This window comes from Strix aluco, chromosome 5, assembly GCF_031877795.1.
Source record: "Strix aluco isolate bStrAlu1 chromosome 5, bStrAlu1.hap1, whole genome shotgun sequence".
NCBI lineage: Eukaryota > Metazoa > Chordata > Aves > Strigiformes > Strigidae > Strix > Strix aluco.
Window position 1 is genome coordinate 25,886,955 of NC_133935.1, and position 19,108 is coordinate 25,906,062.

A 19,108-nucleotide genomic window follows, 5' to 3' on the forward strand; every position below is an offset into this window, starting at 1 on the left:
CTTTCTGAAAAAGTGCTATTGTATTCTGCGGAAAAGCGATTCTGTGCAACAATGGGAACACTTCTCCTTCACAGGCACAGAGAAGGTGCTAGCAGGGACTTCTCTGCCTGCCTTTCCCCAGTGCTCTGCAAGCTCTCCAGGGCAACAGCAAATGTGGGGCTCTGTGCTTTCTTTCGTTCTGAAAAAGTGTTAGTGTTTTCTGCAGCGACGCAAATACGATTCTGCGCAATAATGGGAACACTTCTCCTTCCCAGGCACAGAGAAGGTGCTAGCAGGGAATTCTCTGCCTGCCTTTCCCCAGTGCTCTGCAAGCTCTCCAGGGCAACAGCAAATGTGGGGCTCTGTGCTTTCTTTCGTTCTGAAAAAGTGCTATTGTATTCTGCGGAAAAGCGATTCTGTGCAACAATGGGAACACTTCTTCACAGGCACAGAGAAGGTGCTAGCAGGGACTTCTCTGCCTGCCTTTCCCCAGTGCTCTGCAAGCTCTCCAGGGCAACAGCAAATGTGGGGCTCTGTGCTTTCTTTCGTTCTGAAAAAGTGTTAGTGTTTTCTGCAGCGACGCAAATACGATTCTGCGCAACAATGGGAACACTTCTCCTTCCCAGGCACAGAGAAGGTGCTAGCAGGGAATTCTCTGCCTGCCTTTCCCCAGTGCTCTGCAAGCTCTCCAGGACTACATAAAATGTGGGGCTCTGTGCTTTCTTTCGTTCTGAAATAGTGTTAGTGTTTTCAGCGGAAAAGCAATTCTGCGCAACAATGGGAACACTTCTGCTTCCCAGGCACAGAGAAGGTGCTAGCAGGGAATTCTCTGCCTGCCTTTCCCCAGTGCTCTGCAAGCTCTCCAGGGCAACAGCAAATGTGGGGCTCTGTGCTTTCTTTCGTTCTGAACAAGTGTTAGTGTTTTCTGCAGAGAAGCGATTCTGCACAACATTGTGAACACTTCTGCTTCCCAGGCACAGAGAAAGTGCTAGCAGGGAATTCTCTGCCTGCCTTTCCCCAGTGCTCTGCAAGCTCTCCAGGGCAATGGCAAATGTGGGGCTCTGTGCTTTCTTTCTTTCTGAAAAAGTGTTAGTGTTTTCAGCGGAAAAGCGATTCTGCGCAACATTGGGAACACTTCTCCTTCCCAGGCACAGAGAAGGTGCTAGCAGGGAATTCTCTGCCTGCCTTTCCCCAGTGCTCTGCAAGCTCTCCAGGGCAACAGCAAATGTGGGGCTCTGTGCTTTCTTTCGTTCTGAAAAAGTGTTATTGTTTTCTGCAGAAAAGCGATTCTGCGCAACAATGGGAACACTTTTCATTACCAGGCACAGAGAAGGTGCTAGCAGGGAATTCTCTGCCTGCCTTTCCCCAGTGCTCTGCAAGCTCTCCAGGGCAACAGCAAATGTGGGGCTCTGTGCTTTCTTTCGTTCTGAACAAGTTTTAGTGTTTTCTGCAGCGACGCAAATACGATTCTGCGCAATAATGGGAACACTTCTCCTTCCCAGGCACAGAGAAGGTGCTAGCAGGGAATTCTCTGCCTGCCTTTCCCCAGTGCTCTGCAAGCTCTCCAGGGCAACAGCAAATGTGGGGCTCTGTGCTTTCTTTCTTTCTGAAAAAGTGCTATTGTATTCTGCGGAAAAGCGATTCTGTGCAACAATGGGAACACTTCTCCTTCACAGGCACAGAGAAGGTGCTAGCAGGGACTTCTCTGCCTGCCTTTCCCCAGTGCTCTGCAAGCTCTCCAGGGCAACAGAAAATGTGGGGCTCTGTGCTTTCTTTCGTTCTGAAAAAGTGTTAGTGCTTTCTACAGCAACGCAAATGCGATTCTGCGCAACAATGGGAACACTTCTCCTTCCCAGGCACAGAGAAGGTGCTAGCAGGGAATTCTCTGCCTGCCTTTCCCCAGTGCTCTGCAAGCTCTCCAGGGCAAAAGCAAATGTGGGGCTCTGTGCTTTCTTTCGTTCTGAAAAGGTGTTAGTGTTTTCTGCAGCGACACAAATACGATTCTGCGCAACAATGGGAATACTTCACCTTCCCAGGCACAGAGAAGGTGCTAGCAGGGAATTCTCTGCCTGCCTTTCCCCAGTGCTCTGCAAGCTCTCCAGGGCAACAGCAAATGTGGGGCTCTGTGCTTTCTTTCGTTCTGAAAAAGTGTTATTGTTTTCTGCAGAAAAGCGATTCTGCGCAACAATGGGAACACTTTTCATTACCAGGCACAGAGAAGGTGCTAGCAGGGAATTCTCTGCCTGCCTTTCCCCAGTGCTCTGCAAGCTCTCCAGGGCAACAGCAAATGTGGGGCTCTGTGCTTTCTTTCGTTCTGAACAAGTTTTAGTGTTTTCTGCAGCGACGCAAATACGATTCTGCGCAATAATGGGAACACTTCTCCTTCCCAGGCACAGAGAAGGTGCTAGCAGGGAATTCTCTGCCTGCCTTTCCCCAGTGCTCTGCAAGCTCTCCAGGGCAACAGAAAATGTGGGGCTCTGTGCTTTCTTTCTTTCTGAAAAAGTGCTATTGTATTCTGCGGAAAAGCGATTCTGTGCAACAATGGGAACACTTCTCCTTCACAGGCACAGAGAAGGTGCTAGCAGGGACTTCTCTGCCTGCCTTTCCCCAGTGCTCTGCAAGCTCTCCAGGGCAACAGCAAATGTGGGGCTCTGTGCTTTCTTTCGTTCTGAAAAAGTGTTAGTGTTTTCTGCAGCGACGCAAATACGATTCTGCGCAACAATGGGAACACTTCTCCTTCCCAGGCACAGAGAAGGTGCTAGCAGGGAATTCTCTGCCTGCCTTTCCCCAGTGCTCTGCAAGCTCTCCAGGGCAACAGAAAATGTGGGGCTCTGTGCTTTCTTTCGTTCTGAACAAGTGTTAGTGTTTTCTGCAGAGAAGCGATTCTGCACAACATTGTGAACACTTCTGCTTCCCAGGCACAGAGAAAGTGCTAGCAGGGAATTCTCTGCCTGCCTTTCCCCAGTGCTCTGCAAGCTCTCCAGGGCAACAGCAAATGTGGGGCTCTGTGCTTTCTTTCGTTCTGAACAAGTTTTAGTGATTTCTGCAGAAAAGCGATTCTGCGCAACAATGGGAACACTTTTCATTAACAGGCACAGAGAAGGTGCTTGCAGGGAATTCTCTACCTGCCTTTCCCCAGTGCTCTGCAAGCTCTCCAGGGCAACAGCAAATGTGGGGCTCTGTGCTTTCTTTCGTTCTGAACAAGTTTTAGTGTTTTCTGCAGCGACGCAAATACGATTCTGCGCAACAATGGGAACACTTCTCCTTCCCAGGCACAGAGAAGCTGCTAGCAGGGAATTCTCTGCCTGCCTTTCCCCAGTGCTCTGCAAGCTCTCCAGGGCAATGGCAATTGTGGGGCTCTGTGCTTTCTTTCTTTCTGAAAAAGTGTTAGTGTTTTCAGCGGAAAAGCGATTCTGTGCAACAATGGGAACACTTCTCCTTCACAGGCACAGAGAAGGTGCTAGCAGGGACTTCTCTGCCTGCCTTTCCCCAGTGCTCTGCAAGCTCTCCAGGGCAACAGCAAATGTGGGGCTCTGTGCTTTCTTTCGTTCTGAAAAAGTGTTAGTGTTTTCAGCGGAAAAGCGATTCTGCGCAACATTGGGAACACTTCTCCTTCCCAGGCACAGAGAAGGTGCTAGCAGGGAATTCTCTGCCTGCCTTTCCCCAGTGCTCTGCAAGCTCTCCAGGGCAACAGCAAATGTGGGGCTCTGTGCTTTCTTTCGTTCTGAACAAGTTTTAGTGTTTTCTGCAGCGACGCAAATACGATTCTGCGCAATAATGGGAACACTTCTCCTTCCCAGGCACAGAGAAGGTGCTAGCAGGGAATTCTCTGCCTGCCTTTCCCCAGTGCTCTGCAAGCTCTCCAGGGCAACAGCAAATGTGGGGCTCTGTGCTTTCTTTCTTTCTGAAAAAGTGCTATTGTATTCTGCGGAAAAGCGATTCTGTGCAACAATGGGAACACTTCTCCTTCACAGGCACAGAGAAGGTGCTAGCAGGGACTTCTCTGCCTGCCTTTCCCCAGTGCTCTGCAAGCTCTCCAGGGCAACAGCAAATGTGGGGCTCTGTGCTTTCTTTCGTTCTGAAAAAGTGTTAGTGTTTTCTGCAGCGACGCAAATACGATTCTGCGCAACAATGGGAACACTTCTCCTTCCCAGGCACAGAGAAGGTGCTAGCAGGGAATTCTCTGCCTGCCTTTCCCCAGTGCTCTGCAAGCTCTCCAGGGCAACAGCAAATGTGGGGCTCTGTGCTTTCTTTCGTTCTGAAAAAGTGTTAGTGTTTTCAGCGGAAAAGCAATACTGCGCAACAATGGGAACACTTCTGCTTCCCAGGCACAGAGAAGGTGCTAGCAGGGAATTCTCTGCCCGCCTTTCCCCAGTGCTCTGCAAGCTCTCCAGGGCAACAGCAAATGTGGGGCTCCGTGCTTTCTTTCGTTCTGAACAAGTGTTAGTGTTTTCTGCTGAAAAGCGATTCTGCGCAACAATGGGAACACTTTTCATTACCAGGCACAGAGAAGGTGCTTGCAGGGAATTCTCTGCCTGCCTTTCCCCAGTGCTCTGCAAGCTCTCCAGGGCAACAGCAAATGTGGGGCTCTGTGCTTTCTTTCGTTCTGAACAAGTTTTAGTGTTTTCTGCAGCGACGCAAATACGATTCTGCGCAATAATGGGAACACTTCTCCTTCCCAGGCACAGAGAAGGTGCTAGCAGGGAATTCTCTGCCTGCTTTTCCCCAGTGCTCTGCAAGCTCTCCAGGGCAACAGCAAATGTGGGGCTCTGTGCTTTCTTTCTTTCTGAAAAAGTGCTATTGTATTCTGCGGAAAAGCGATTCTGTGCAACAATGGGAACACTTCTCCTTCACAGGCACAGAGAAGGTGCTAGCAGGGACTTCTCTGCCTGCCTTTCCCCAGTGCTCTGCAAGCTCTCCAGGGCAACAGAAAATGTGGTGCTCTGTGCTTTCTTTCGTTCTGAAAAAGTATTAGTGCTTTCTACAGCAACGCAAATGCGATTCTGCGCAACAATGGGAACACTTCTCCTTCCCAGGCACAGAGAAGGTGCTAGGAGGGAATTCTCTGCCTGCCTTTCCCCAGTGCTCTGCAAGCTCTCCAGGGCAACAGCAAATGTGGGGCTCTGTGCTTTCTTTCGTTCTGAAAAGGTGTTAGTGTTTTCTGCAGCGACACAAATACGATTCTGCGCAACAATGGGAATACTTCACCTTCCCAGGCACAGAGAAGGTGCTAGCAGGGAATTCTCTGCCTGCCTTTCCCCAGTGCTCTGCAAGCTCTCCAGGGCAACAGCAAATGTGGGGCTCTGTGCTTTCTTTCGTTCTGAAAAAGTGTTAGTGTTTTCTGCGGAAAAGCGATTCTGCGCAACAATGGGAACACTTTTCATTACCAGGCACAGAGAAGGTGCTAGCAGGGAATTCTCTGCCTGCCTTTCCCCAGTGCTCTGCAAGCTCTCCAGGGCAACAGCAAATGTGGGGCTCTGTGCTTTCTTTCGTTCTGAACAAGTTTTAGTGTTTTCTGCAGCGACGCAAATACGATTCTGCGCAATAATGGGAACACTTCTCCTTCCCAGGCACAGAGAAGGTGCTAGCAGGGAATTCTCTGCCTGCCTTTCCCCAGTGCTCTGCAAGCTCTCCAGGGCAACAGCAAATGTGGGGCTCTGTGCTTTCTTTCTTTCTGAAAAAGTGCTATTGTATTCTGCGGAAAAGCGATTCTGTGCAACAATGGGAACACTTCTCCTTCACAGGCACAGAGAAGGTGCTAGCAGGGACTTCTCTGCCTGCCTTTCCCCAGTGCTCTGCAAGCTCTCCAGGGCAACAGCAAATGTGGGGCTCTGTGCTTTCTTTCGTTCTGAAAAAGTGTTAGTGTTTTCAGCGGAAAAGCGATTCTGCGCAACATTGGGAACACTTCTCCTTCCCAGGCACAGAGAAGGTGCTAGCAGGGAATTCTCTGCCTGCCTTTCCCCAGTGCTCTGCAAGCTCTCCAGGGCAACAGCAAATGTGGGGCTCTGTGCTTTCTTTCGTTCTGAAAAAGTGTTATTGTTTTCTGCAGAAAAGCGATTCTGCGCAACAATGGGAACACTTTTCATTACCAGGCACAGAGAAGGTGCTAGCAGGGAATTCTCTGCCTGCCTTTCCCCAGTGCTCTGCAAGCTCTCCAGGGCAACAGCAAATGTGGGGCTCTGTGCTTTCTTTCGTTCTGAAAAAGTGTTAGTGTTTTCTGCAGCGACGCAAATACGATTCTGCGCAATAATGGGAACACTTCTCCTTCCCAGGCACAGAGAAGGTGCTAGCAGGGAATTCTCTGCCTGCCTTTCCCCAGTGCTCTGCAAGCTCTCCAGGGCAACAGCAAATGTGGGGCTCTGTGCTTTCTTTCTTTCTGAAAAAGTGCTATTGTATTCTGCGGAAAAGCGATTCTGTGCAACAATGGGAACACTTCTCCTTCACAGGCACAGAGAAGGTGCTAGCAGGGAATTCTCTGCCTGCCTTTCCCCAGTGCTCTGCAAGCTCTCCAGGGCAACAGCAAATGTGGGGCTCTGTGCTTTCTTTCGTTCTGAAAAAGTGTTTAAGTTTTCTGCAGCGACGCAAATACGATTCTGCGCAACAATGGGAACACTTCTCCTTCCCAGGCACAGAGAAGGTGCTAGCAGGGAATTCTCTGCCTGCCTTTCCCCAGTGCTCTGCAAGCTCTCCAGGGCAACAGCAAATGTGGGGCTCTGTGCTTTCTTTCGTTCTGAAAAATTTTTAGTGTTTTCAGCGGAAAAGCAATTCTGCGCAACAATAGGAACACTTCTGCTTCCCAGGCACAGAGAAGGTGCTAGCAGGGAATTCTCTGCCCGCCTTTCCCCAGTGCTCTGCAAGCTCTCCAGGGCAACAGCAAATGTGGGGCTCCGTGCTTTCTTTCGTTCTGAACAAGTGTTAGTGTTTTCTGCAGAGAAGCGATTCTGCACAACATTGTGAACACTTCTGCTTCCCAGGCACAGAGAAAGTGCTAGCAGGGAATTCTCTGCCTGCCTTTCCCCAGTGCTCTGCAAGCTCTCCAGGGCAACAGCAAATGTGGGGCTCTGTGCTTTCTTTCGTTCTGAACAAGTGTTAGTGTTTTCTGCAGAAAAGCGATTCTGCGCAACAATGGGAACACTTTTCATTACCAGGCACAGAGAAGGTGCTAGCAGGGAATTCTCTGCCTGCCTTTCCCCAGTGCTCTGCAAGCTCTCCAGGGCAACAGCAAATGTGGGGCTCTGTGCTTTCTTTCGTTCTGAACAAGTTTTAGTGTTTTCTGCAGCGACGCAAATACGATTCTGCGCAATAATGGGAACACTTCTCCTTCCCAGGCACAGAGAAGGTGCTAGCAGGGAATTCTCTGCCTGCCTTTCCCCAGTGCTCTGCAAGCTCTCCAGGGCAACAGCAAATGTGGGGCTCTGTGCTTTCTTTCTTTCTGAAAAAGTGCTATTGTATTCTGCGGAAAAGCGATTCTGTGCAACAATGGGAACACTTCTCCTTCACAGGCACAGAGAAGGTGCTAGCAGGGACTTCTCTGCCTGCCTTTCCCCAGTGCTCTGCAAGCTCTCCAGGGCAACAGCAAATGTGGGGCTCTGTGCTTTCTTTCGTTCTGAACAAGTGTTAGTGCTTTCTACAGCAACGCAAATGCCATTCTGCGCAACAATGGGAACACTTCTCCTTCCCAGGCACAGAGAAGGTGCTAGCATGGAATTCTCTGCCTGCCTTTCCCCAGTGCTCTGCAAGCTCTCCAGGGCAACAGCAAATGTGGGGCTCTGTGCTTTCTTTCGTTCTGAACAAGTTTTAGTGTTTTCTGCAGAAAAGCGATTCTGCGCAACAATGGGAACTCTTTTCATTAACAGGCACAGAGAAGGTGCTTGCAGGGAATTCTCTACCTGCCTTTCCCCAGTGCTCTGCAAGCTCTCCAGGGCAACAGCAAATGTGGGGCTCTGTGCTTTCTTTCGTTCTGAACAAGTTTTAGTGTTTTCTGCAGCGACGCAAATACGATTCTGCGCAACAATGGGAACACTTCTCCTTCCCAGGCACAGAGAAGCTGCTAGCAGGGAATTCTCTGCCTGCCTTTCCCCAGTGCTCTGCAAGCTCTCCAGGGCAATGGCAAATGTGGGGCTCTGTGCTTTCTTTCTTTCTGAAAAAGTGTTAGTGTTTTCAGCGGAAAAGCGATTCTGCGCAACATTGGGAACACTTCTCCTTCCCAGGCACAGAGAAGGTGCTAGCAGGGAATTCTCTGCCTGCCTTTCCCCAGTGCTCTGCAAGCTCTCCAGGGCAACAGCAAATGTGGGGCTCTGTGCTTTCTTTCGTTCTGAACAAGTTTTAGTGTTTTCTGCAGCGACGCAAATACGATTCTGCGCAATAATGGGAACACTTCTCCTTCCCAGGCACAGAGAAGGTGCTAGCAGGGAATTCTCTGCCTGCCTTTCCCCAGTGCTCTGCAAGCTCTCCAGGGCAACAGCAAATGTGGGGCTCTGTGCTTTCTTTCTTTCTGAAAAAGTGCTATTGTATTCTGCGGAAAAGCGATTCTGTGCAACAATGGGAACACTTCTCCTTCACAGGCACAGAGAAGGTGCTAGCAGGGACTTCTCTGCCTGCCTTTCCCCAGTGCTCTGCAAGCTCTCCAGGGCAACAGCAAATGTGGGGCTCTGTGCTTTCTTTCGTTCTGAAAAAGTGTTAGTGTTTTCTGCAGCGACGCAAATACGATTCTGCGCAACAATGGGAACACTTCTCCTTCCCAGGCACAGAGAAGGTGCTAGCAGGGAATTCTCTGCCTGCCTTTCCCCAGTGCTCTGCAAGCTCTCCAGGGCAACAGCAAATGTGGGGCTCTGTGCTTTCTTTCGTTCTGAAAAAGTGTTAGTGTTTTCAGCGGAAAAGCAATTCTGCGCAACAATGGGAACACTTCTGCTTCCCAGGCACAGAGAAGGTGCTAGCAGGGAATTCTCTGCCCGCCTTTCCCCAGTGCTCTGCAAGCTCTCCAGGGCAACAGCAAATGTGGGGCTCCGTGCTTTCTTTCGTTCTGAACAAGTGTTAGTGTTTTCTGCAGAGAAGCGATTCTGCACAACATTGTGAACACTTCTGCTTCCCAGGCACAGAGAAAGTGCTAGCAGGGAATTCTCTGCCTGCCTTTCCCCAGTGCTCTGCAAGCTCTCCAGGGCAACAGCAAATGTGGGGCTCTGTGCTTTCTTTCGTTCTGAACAAGTGTTAGTGTTTTCTGCAGAAAAGCGATTCTGCGCAACAATGGGAACACTTTTCATTACCAGGCACAGAGAAGGTGCTTGCAGGGAATTCTCTGCCTGCCTTTCCCCAGTGCTCTGCAAGCTCTCCAGGGCAACAGCAAATGTGGGGCTCTGTGCTTTCTTTCGTTCTGAACAAGTTTTAGTGTTTTCTGCAGCGACGCAAATACGATTCTGCGCAACAATGGGAACACTTCTCCTTCCCAGGCACAGAGAAGCTGCTAGCAGGGAATTCTCTGCCTGCCTTTCCCCAGTGCTCTGCAAGCTCTCCAGGGCAATGGCAAATGTGGGGCTCTGTGCTTTCTTTCTTTCTGAAAAAGTGTTAGTGTTTTCTGCGGAAAAGCGATTCTGCGCAACAATGGGAACACTATTCATTACCAGGCACAGAGAAGGTGCTAGCAGGGAATTCTCTGCCTGCCTTTCCCCAGTGCTCTGCAAGCTCTCCAGGGCAACAGCAAATGTGGGGCTCTGTGCTTTCTTTCGTTCTGAACAAGTGTTAGTGTTTTCTGCAGCGACGCAAATACGATTCTGCGCAACAATGGGAACACTTCTCCTTCCCAGGCACAGAGAAGGTGCTAGCAGGGAATTCTCTGCCTGCCTTTCCCCAGTGCTCTGCAAGCTCTCCAGGGCAACAGCAAATGTGGGGCTCTGTGCTTTCTTTCGTTCTGAACAAGTGTTAGTGTTTTCAGCGGAAAAGCGATTCTGCGCAACATTGGGAACACTTCAGCTTCCCGGGCACAGAGAAGGTGCTAGCAGGGAATTCTCTGCCTGCCTTTCCCCAGTGCTCTGCAAGCTCTCCAGGGCAACAGCAAATGTGGGGCTCTGTGCTTTCTTTCGTTCTGAACAAGTGTTATTGTTTCCTGCGGAAAACCGATTCTGCGCAACATTGGGAACACTTCGGCTTCCCGGCACAGAGAAGGTGCTAGCAGGGAATTCTCTGCCTGCCTTTCCCCAGTGCTCTGCAAGCTCTCCAGGGCAACAGAAAATGTGGGGATCTGTGCTTTCTTTCGTTCTGAAAAAGTTTTAGTGTTTTCTGCAGCGACGCAAATACGATTCTGCGCAACAATGGGAACACTTCTCCTTCCCAGGCACAGAGAAGGTGCTAGCAGGGAATTCTCTGCCTGCCTTTCCCCAGTGCTCTGCAAGCTCTCCAGGGCAACAGCAAATGTGGGGCTCTGTGCTTTCTTTCGTTCTGAAAAAGTTTTAGTGTTTTCTGCAGCGACGCAAATACGATTCTGCGCAACAATGGGAACACTTCTCCTTCCCAGGCACAGAGAAGGTGCTAGCAGGGAATTCTCTGCCTGCCTTTCCCCAGTGCTCTGCAAGCTCTCCAGGGCAACAGCAAATGTGGGGCTCTGTGCTTTCTTTCGTTCTGAACAAGTGTTAGTGTTTTCAGCGGAAAAGCAATTCTGCGCAACAATGGGAACACTTCTCCTTCCCAGGCACAGAGAAGGTGCTAGCAGGGAATTCTCTGCCTGCCTTTCCCCAGTGCTCTGCAAGCTCTCCAGGACAACATAGAATCTGGGGCTCTGTGCTTTCTTTCGTTCTGAACAAGTTTTAGTGTTTTCTGCAGCGACGCAAATACGATTCTGCGCAACAATGCGAACACTTCTCCTTCCCAGGCACAGAGAAGGTGCTAGCAGGAAATTCTCTGCCTGCCTTTCCCCAGTGCTCTGCAAGCTCTCCAGGGAAAAAGCAAATGTGGGGCTCTGTGCTTTCTTTCGTTCTGAACAAGTGTTAGTGTTTTCAGCGGAAAAGCAATTCTGCGCAACAATGGGAACACTTCTCCTTCCCAGGCACAGAGAAGGTGCTAGCAGGGAATTCTCTGCCTGCCTTTCCCCAGTGCTCTGCAAGCTCTCCAGGGCAACAGCAAATGTGGGGCTCTGTGCTTTCTTTCGTTCTGAACAAGTGTTAGTGTTTTCTACAGCAACGCAAATGCGATTCTGCGCAACAATGGGAACACTTCTCCTTCCCAGGCACAGAGAAGGTGCTAGCAGGGAATTCTCTGCCTGCCTTTCCCCAGTGCTCTGCAAGCTCTCCAGGGCAACAGCAAATGTGGGGCTCTGTGCTTTCTTTCGTTCTGAACAAGTTTTAGTGTTTTCTGCAGCGACGCAAATACGATTCTGCGCAACAATGGGAACACTTCTCCTTCCCAGGCACAGAGAAAGTGCTAGCAGGGAATTCTCTGCCTGCCTTTCCCCAGTGCTCTGCAAGCTCTCCAGGGCAACAGCAAATGTGGGGATCTGTGCTTTCTTTCGTTCTGAACAAGTTTTAGTGTTTTCTGCAGCGACGCAAATACGATTCTGCGCAACAATGCGAACACTTCTCCTTCCCAGGCACAGAGAAGGTGCTAGCAGGAAATTCTCTGCCTGCCTTTCCCCAGTGCTCTGCAAGCACTCCAGGGCAAAAGCAAATGTGGGGCTCTGTGCATTCTTTCGTTCTGAAAAAGTGTTAGTGTTTTCAGCGGAAAAGCAATTCTGCGCAACAATGGGAACACTTCTCCTTCCCAGGCACAGAGAAGGTGCTAGCAGGGAATTCTCTGCCTGCCTTTCCCCAGTGCTCTGCAAGCTCTCCAGGGCAACAGCAAATGTGGGGCTCTGTGCTTCCTTTCGTTCTTGAAAAAGTGTTAGTGTTTTCTACAGCAACGCAAATGCGATTCTGCGCAACAATGGGAACACTTCTCCTTCCCAGGCACAGAGAAGGTGCTAGCAGGGAATTCTCTGCCTGCCTTTCCCCAGTGCTCTGCAAGCTCTCCAGGGCAACAGCAAATGTGGGGCTCTGTGCTTTCTTTCGTTCTGAACAAGTGTTAGTGTTTTCAGCGGAAAAGCCATTCTGCGCAACAATGGGAACACTTCTCCTTCCCAGGCACAGAGAAGGTGCTAGCAGGGAATTCTCTGCCTGCCTTTCCCCAGTGCTCTGCAAGCTCTCCAGGGCAACAGCAAATGTGGGGCTCTGTGCTTTCTTTCGTTCTGAACAAGTGTTAGTGTTTTCTGCAGAGAAGCGATTCTGCACAACATTGTGAACACTTCTGCTTACCAGGCACAGAGAAGGTGCTAGCAGGGAATTCTCTGCCTGCCTTTCCCCAGTGCTCTGCAAGCTCTCCAGGGCAACAGCAAATGTGGGGCTCTGTGCTTTCTTTCGTTCTGAACAAGTTTTAGTGTTTTCTGCAGCGACGCAAATACGATTCTGCGCAACAGTGCGAACACTTCTCCTTCCCAGGCACAGAGAAGGTGCTAGCAGGAAATTCTCTGCCTGCCTTTCCCCAGTGCTCTGCAAGCTCTCCAAGGCAACAGCAAATGTGGGGCTCTGTGCTTTCTTTCGTTCTGAACAACTGTTAGTGTTTTCAGCGGAAAAGCCATTCTGCGCAACAATGGGAACACTTCTCCTTCCCAGGCACAGAGAAGGTGCTAGCAGGGAATTCTCTGCCTGCCTTTCCCCAGTGCTCTGCAAGCTCTCCAGGGCAACAGAAAATGTGGGGCTCTGTGCTTTCTTTCGTTCTGAACAAGTGTTTGTGTTTTCAGCGGAAAAGCCATTCTGCGCATCAATGGGAACACTTTTCATTACCAGGCACAGAGAAGGTGCTAGCAGGGAATTCTCTGCCTGCCTTTCCCCAGTGCTCTGCAAGCTCTCCAGGGCAACAGCAAATGTGGGGCTCTGTGCTTTCTTTCGTTCTGAACAAGTTTTAGTGTTTTCTGCAGCGACGCAATACGATTCTGCGCAACAATGGGAACACTTCTCCTTCCCAGGCACAGAGAAGGTGCTAGCAGGGAATTCTCTGCCTGCCTTTCCCCAGTGCTCTGCAAGCTCTCCAGGGCAACAGCAAATGTGGGGCTCTGTGCTTTCTTTCGTTCTGAACAAGTTTTAGTGTTTTCTGCAGCGACGCAAATACGATTCTGCGCAACAATGGGAACACTTCTCCTTCCCAGGCACAGAGAAAGTGCTAGCAGGGAATTCTCTGCCTGCCTTTCCCCAGTGCTCTGCAAGCTCTCCAGGGCAACAGCAAATGTGGGGCTCTGTGCTTTCTTTCGTTCTGAACAAGTTTTAGTGTTTTCTGCAGCGACGCAAATACGATTCTGCGCAACAATGCGAACACTTCTCCTTCCCAGGCACAGAGAAGGTGCTAGCAGGAAATTCTCTGCCTGCCTTTCCCCAGTGCTCTGCAAGCTCTCCAGGGCAGAAGCAAATGTCGGGCTCTGTGCATTCTTTCGTTCTGAAAAAGTGTTAGTGTTTTCAGCGGAAAAGCAATTCTGCGCAACAATGGGAACACTTCTCCTTCCCAGGCACAGAGAAGGTGCTAGCAGGGAATTCTCTGCCTGCCTTTCCCCAGTGCTCTGCAAGCTCTCCAGGGCAACAGAAAATGTGGGGCTCTGTGCTTTCTTTCGTTCTGAACAAGTGTTAGTGTTTTCAGCGGAAAAGCGATTCTGCGCAACATTGGGAACACTTCTCCTTCCCAGGCACAGAGAAGGTGCTAGCAGGGAATTCTCTGCCTGCCTTTCCCCAGTGCTCTGCAAGCTCTCCAGGGCAAAAGCAAAGGTGGGGCTCTGTGCTTTCTTTCGTTCTGAACAAGTGTTATTGTTTTCTGCGGAAAAGCGATTCTGTGCAACAATGGGAACACTTTTCATTACCAGGCACAGAGAAGGTGCTAGCAGGGAATTCTCTGCCTGCCTTTCCCCAGTGCTCTGCAAGCTCTCCACGGCAACAGCAAATGTGGGGCTCTGTGCTTTCTTTCGTTCTGAACAAGTTTTAGTGTTTTCTGCAGCGACGCAAATACGATTCTGCGCAATAATGGGAACACTTCTCCTTCCCAGGCACAGAGAAGGTGCTAGCAGGGAATTCTCTGCCTGCCTTTCCCCAGTGCTCTGCAAGCTCTCCAGGGCAACAGCAAATGTGGGGCTCTGTGCTTTCTTTCTTTCTGAAAAAGTGCTATTGTATTCTGCGGAAAAGCGATTCTGTGCAACAATGGGAACACTTCTCCTTCACAGGCACAGAGAAGGTGCTAGCAGGGACTTCTCTGCCTGCCTTTCCCCAGTGCTCTGCAAGCTCTCCAGGGCAACAGCAAATGTGGGGCTCTGTGCTTTCTTTCGTTCTGAAAAAGTGTTAGTGTTTTCAGCGGAAAAGCGATTCTGCGCAACATTGGGAACACTTCTCCTTCCCAGGCACAGAGAAGGTGCTAGCAGGGAATTCTCTGCCTGCCTTTCCCCAGTGCTCTGCAAGCTCTCCAGGGCAACAGCAAATGTGGGGCTCTGTGCTTTCTTTCGTTCTGAAAAAGTGTTATTGTTTTCTGCAGAAAAGCGATTCTGCGCAACAATGGGAACACTTTTCATTACCAGGCACAGAGAAGGTGCTAGCAGGGAATTCTCTGCCTGCCTTTCCCCAGTGCTCTGCAAGCTCTCCAGGGCAACAGCAAATGTGGGGCTCTGTGCTTTCTTTCGTTCTGAAAAAGTGTTAGTGTTTTCTGCAGCGACGCAAATACGATTCTGCGCAATAATGGGAACACTTCTCCTTCCCAGGCACAGAGAAGGTGCTAGCAGGGAATTCTCTGCCTGCCTTTCCCCAGTGCTCTGCAAGCTCTCCAGGGCAACAGCAAATGTGGGGCTCTGTGCTTTCTTTCTTTCTGAAAAAGTGCTATTGTATTCTGCGGAAAAGCGATTCTGTGCAACAATGGGAACACTTCTCCTTCACAGGCACAGAGAAGGTGCTAGCAGGGAATTCTCTGCCTGCCTTTCCCCAGTGCTCTGCAAGCTCTCCAGGGCAACAGCAAATGTGGGGCTCTGTGCTTTCTTTCGTTCTGAAAAAGTGTTTAAGTTTTCTGCAGCGACGCAAATACGATTCTGCGCAACAATGGGAACACTTCTCCTTCCCAGGCACAGAGAAGGTGCTAGCAGGGAATTCTCTGCCTGCCTTTCCCCAGTGCTCTGCAAGCTCTCCAGGGCAACAGCAAATGTGGGGCTCTGTGCTTTCTTTCGTTCTGAAAAATTTTTAGTGTTTTCAGCGGAAAAGCAATTCTGCGCAACAATAGGAACACTTCTGCTTCCCAGGCACAGAGAAGGTGCTAGCAGGGAATTCTCTGCCCGCCTTTCCCCAGTGCTCTGCAAGCTCTCCAGGGCAACAGCAAATGTGGGGCTCCGTGCTTTCTTTCGTTCTGAACAAGTGTTAGTGTTTTCTGCAGAGAAGCGATTCTGCACAACATTGTGAACACTTCTGCTTCCCAGGCACAGAGAAAGTGCTAGCAGGGAATTCTCTGCCTGCCTTTCCCCAGTGCTCTGCAAGCTCTCCAGGGCAACAGCAAATGTGGGGCTCTGTGCTTTCTTTCGTTCTGAACAAGTGTTAGTGTTTTCTGCAGAAAAGCGATTCTGCGCAACAATGGGAACACTTTTCATTACCAGGCACAGAGAAGGTGCTAGCAGGGAATTCTCTGCCTGCCTTTCCCCAGTGCTCTGCAAGCTCTCCAGGGCAACAGCAAATGTGGGGCTCTGTGCTTTCTTTCGTTCTGAACAAGTTTTAGTGTTTTCTGCAGCGACGCAAATACGATTCTGCGCAATAATGGGAACACTTCTCCTTCCCAGGCACAGAGAAGGTGCTAGCATGGAATTCTCTGCCTGCCTTTCCCCAGTGCTCTGCAAGCTCTCCAGGGCAACAGCAAATGTGGGGCTCTGTGCTTTCTTTCGTTCTGAACAAGTTTTAGTGTTTTCTGCAGAAAAGCGATTCTGCGCAACAATGGGAACTCTTTTCATTAACAGGCACAGAGAAGGTGCTTGCAGGGAATTCTCTACCTGCCTTTCCCCAGTGCTCTGCAAGCTCTCCAGGGCAACAGCAAATGTGGGGCTCTGTGCTTTCTTTCGTTCTGAACAAGTTTTAGTGTTTTCTGCAGCGACGCAAATACGATTCTGCGCAACAATGGGAACACTTCTCCTTCCCAGGCACAGAGAAGCTGCTAGCAGGGAATTCTCTGCCTGCCTTTCCCCAGTGCTCTGCAAGCTCTCCAGGGCAATGGCAAATGTGGGGCTCTGTGCTTTCTTTCTTTCTGAAAAAGTGTTAGTGTTTTCAGCGGAAAAGCGATTCTGCGCAACATTGGGAACACTTCTCCTTCCCAGGCACAGAGAAGGTGCTAGCAGGGAATTCTCTGCCTGCCTTTCCCCAGTGCTCTGCAAGCTCTCCAGGGCAACAGCAAATGTGGGGCTCTGTGCTTTCTTTCGTTCTGAAAAAGTGTTATTGTTTTCTGCAGAAAAGCGATTCTGCGCAACAATGGGAACACTTTTCATTACCAGGCACAGAGAAGGTGCTAGCAGGGAATTCTCTGCCTGCCTTTCCCCAGTGCTCTGCAAGCTCTCCAGGGCAACAGCAAATGTGGGGCTCTGTGCTTTCTTTCGTTCTGAACAAGTTTTAGTGTTTTCTGCAGCGACGCAAATACGATTCTGCGCAATAATGGGAACACTTCTCCTTCCCAGGCACAGAGAAGGTGCTAGCAGGGAATTCTCTGCCTGCCTTTCCCCAGTGCTCTGCAAGCTCTCCAGGGCAACAGCAAATGTGGGGCTCTGTGCTTTCTTTCTTTCTGAAAAAGTGCTATTGTATTCTGCGGAAAAGCGATTCTGTGCAACAATGGGAACACTTCTCCTTCACAGGCACAGAGAAGGTGCTAGCAGGGACTTCTCTGCCTGCCTTTCCCCAGTGCTCTGCAAGCTCTCCAGGGCAACAGCAAATGTGGGGCTCTGTGCTTTCTTTCGTTCTGAAAAAGTGTTAGTGTTTTCTGCAGCGACGCAAATACGATTCTGCGCAACAATGGGAACACTTCTCCTTCCCAGGCACAGAGAAGGTGCTAGCAGGGAATTCTCTGCCTGCCTTTCCCCAGTGCTCTGCAAGCTCTCCAGGGCAACAGCAAATGTGGGGCTCTGTGCTTTCTTTCGTTCTGAAAAAGTGTTAGTGTTTTCAGCGGAAAAGCAATTCTGCGCAACAATGGGAACACTTCTGCTTCCCAGGCACAGAGAAGGTGCTAGCAGGGAATTCTCTGCCCGCCTTTCCCCAGTGCTCTGCAAGCTCTCCAGGGCAACAGCAAATGTGGGGCTCCGTGCTTTCTTTCGTTCTGAACAAGTGTTAGTGTTTTCTGCAGAGAAGCGATTCTGCACAACATTGTGAACACTTCTGCTTCCCAGGCACAGAGAAAGTGCTAGCAGGGAATTCTCTGCCTGCCTTTCCCCAGTGCTCTGCAAGCTCTCCAGGGCAACAGCAAATGTGGGGCTCTGTGCTTTCTTTCGTTCTGAACAAGTGTTAGTGTTTTCTGCAGAAAAGCGATTCTGCGCAACAATGGGAACACTTTTCATTACCAGGCACAGAGAAGGTGCTTGCAGGGAATTCTCTGCCTGCCTTTCCCCAGTGCTCTGCAAGCTCTCCAGGGCAACAGCAAATGTGGGGCTCTGTGCTTTCTTTCGTTCTGAACAAGTTTTAGTGTTTTCTGCAGCGACGCAAATACGATTCTGCGCAACAATGGGAACACTTCTCCTTCCCAGGCACAGAGAAGCTGCTAGCAGGGAATTCTCTGCCTGCCTTTCCCCAGTGCTCTGCAAGCTCTCCAGGGCAATGGCAAATGTGGGGCTCTGTGCTTTCTTTCTTTCTGAAAAAGTGTTAGTGTTTTCTGCGGAAAAGCGATTCTGCGCAACAATGGGAACACTATTCATTACCAGGCACAGAGAAGGTGCTAGCAGGGAATTCTCTGCCTGCCTTTCCCCAGTGCTCTGCAAGCTCTCCAGGGCAACAGCAAATGTGGGGCTCTGTGCTTTCTTTCGTTCTGAACAAGTGTTAGTGTTTTCTGCAGCGACGCAAATACGATTCTGCGCAACAATGGGAACACTTCTCCTTCCCAGGCACAGAGAAGGTGCTAGCAGGGAATTCTCTGCCTGCCTTTCCCCAGTGCTCTGCAAGCTCTCCAGGGCAACAGCAAATGTGGGGCTCTGTGCTTTCTTTCGTTCTGAACAAGTGTTAGTGTTTTCAGCGGAAAAGCGATTCTGCGCAACATTGGGAACACTTCAGCTTCCCGGGCACAGAGAAGGTGCTAGCAGGGAATTCTCTGCCTGCCTTTCCCCAGTGCTCTGCAAGCTCTCCAGGGCAACAGCAAATGTGGGGCTCTGTGCTTTCTTTCGTTCTGAACAAGTGTTATTGTTTCCTGCGGAAAACCGATTCTGCGCAACATTGGGAACACTTCGGCTTCCCGGCACAGAGAAGGTGCTAGCAGGGAATTCTCTGCCTGCCTTTCCCCAGTGCTCTGCAAGCTCTCCAGGGCAACAGAAAATGTGGGGATCTGTGCTTTCTTTCGTTCTGAAAAAGTTTTAGTGTTTTCTGCAGCGACGCAAATACGATTCTGCGCAACAATGGGAACACTTCTCCTTCCCAGGCACAGAGAAGGTGCTAGCAGGGAATTCTCTGCCTGCCTTTCCCCAGTGCTCTGCAAGCTCTCCAGGGCAACAGCAAATGTGGGGCTCTGTGCTTTCTTTCGTTCTGAAAAAGTTTTAGTGTTTTCTGCAGCGACGCAAATACGATTCTGCGCAACAATGGGAACACTTCTCCTTCCCAGGCACAGAGAAGGTGCTAGCAGGGAATTCTCTGCCTGCCTTTCCCCAGTGCTCTGCAAGCTCTCCAGGGCAACAGCAAATGTGGGGCTCTGTGCTTTCTTTCGTTCTGAACAAGTGTTAGTGTTTTCAGCGGAAAAGCAATTCTGCGCAACAATGGGAACACTTCTCCTTCCCAGGCACAGAGAAGGTGCTAGCAGGGAATTCTCTGCCTGCCTTTCCCCAGTGCTCTGCAAGCTCTCCAGGACAACATAGAATCTGGGGCTCTGTGCTTTCTTTCGTTCTGAACAAGTTTTAGTGTTTTCTGCAGCGACGCAAATACGATTCTGC